The 1,630-nt window shown below is 37.1% G+C and overlaps 1 protein-coding gene across 1 annotated transcript in view; it reads right to left on the reverse strand.

Annotated features, from left to right (window-relative positions):
• gdap2 (ganglioside induced differentiation associated protein 2) overlaps nt 1–1,630 on the reverse strand; it is a gene marked incomplete at both ends in the record, with an annotated part of 38,071 nt that overhangs the window by 35,810 nt on the left and 631 nt on the right.

Below are 1,630 nucleotides of genomic sequence, written 5' to 3' on the forward strand. Positions count from 1 at the left end.
ACCTAAACCAGAGTCCTGCTCCTCACGAGGCAACCTGAGGTGAAGCTCCGCCCACTTCCTCAAAAAAACAGCAGCCACAGAGAACAGAGATGCCTGGATTCATTTTATTTTTATCTTTGATGACAACGTTCTTACAATATTACCAAAGTACGGAGCCTGCGAGGGGACACGGGGGGATTTTTCTCCCTTTTGCATTCCCACGCAATACCTTTGCGTTCCCTCTCAATACTTTTGCATTCCCACGCAATATTATTTTGCATTCCCATGCAAAAGATGTTTTTGTATATGAACTGAATTAAATAAGACTTTTATTTTGAAATACACGGTTACTAAAACAGGATGTCTCGCCACTAGTTCGTGAAATTGACATTGATGTCTGTACTGTGTTAAAATATCAGCATATGACATACTTCCATGCATGGCTGTGTGATATATTCATTCTGAAGCTGAATTAAAGCAGTACGCTAACACGCTAACGGTAAACATGTGAGTTTGCTAATAAACCGGCAGGCACAACAGTGATAAACTACTTTGTGAGGGAACGCAAAAGTAATGCGAGGTAACGCAATACTATTGCGTGGGAACGCAAAAGAAAAAAAATCTCCCATGTCCCCTCACGGGCTCCGTACCAAAGAAAGCTGTAGTTTGTGAAAATAATTTCATTTTGGAAACTTCTACCATGTCGGGGGTGGAGCTAACGTAAACAAACGGATGGGAGTGGGGTTTCCATTGCAACTTCTGCATACAGCACATTCTGGAGAGAGCTGAAGAACAGGCAGAACTGAAAAGGTGAAATTTCATTATTTAAGATTGTTTTGTGAATTAAATCAAATGAACATGTTTTGTATAGCCCACAGGTGGATCTTAACTTGTGCTAGGACCCCCATAATAGGCCCACTTTAACTGTTTTCTGTATATTTTCGTAAAAAAATAGCAGTTTAAAACTAAGAGAATTCGTTTTACATAAAAGATTTTTGATATTTTAAATATTACCCACAGATATCTTCCATTTATAGCATTATAATCATTTTATGAGTCGTGCAAAACTTGTGAGAAAGGTTACAATGAGGATAAAAGCTCTGAAAAACACTTGATTCTTTTTTACACTATGTTGACACATTTTCAGAAAATACCTTACAAATTTCAGCCACTCTGTTTTGATCARAAAGCAATCATAAAACCAAACAGCACATTTTACAAAGTTAATAAAAGGCTCTTACTAATAGTAAACCTTTGAGATTGGATTTATTTTGCAGCCACAGAACGTGGGCAATCTGCATTTAATGAGCTGACCATGAACTCCTCTGTATTTCAAAAAATAAATAAATGCCATCTGTCCAACAGCTTTGAGCTCGGATAAAAATATTTGTGCAAAAAGACAATAATCCAAAACACAGAAAATCTACAAGAAAACATCTGATCAAGGACAAGAATCAAAAAGATTCGGACAAAGTTAAAAACTGAGTGAAGTGTGATGGTGGGTCCTAAATAAATCTGTGCAGAAACAGTGGTATTAATTTATATTTTCAGATCTTCCAAGGTGCCAATTATGGAACTCTCTGTGCATTGCTGCTCAAATCAAATTCTGGAAGTGGTCATTCAACTAGATCTGTTACAAAAGGACAACTGA

The sequence above is a fragment of the Austrofundulus limnaeus genome, unplaced genomic scaffold (assembly GCF_001266775.1).
Source record: "Austrofundulus limnaeus strain Quisiro unplaced genomic scaffold, Austrofundulus_limnaeus-1.0 Scaffold422, whole genome shotgun sequence".
In the NCBI taxonomy this organism is placed as follows: domain Eukaryota; kingdom Metazoa; phylum Chordata; class Actinopteri; order Cyprinodontiformes; family Rivulidae; genus Austrofundulus; species Austrofundulus limnaeus.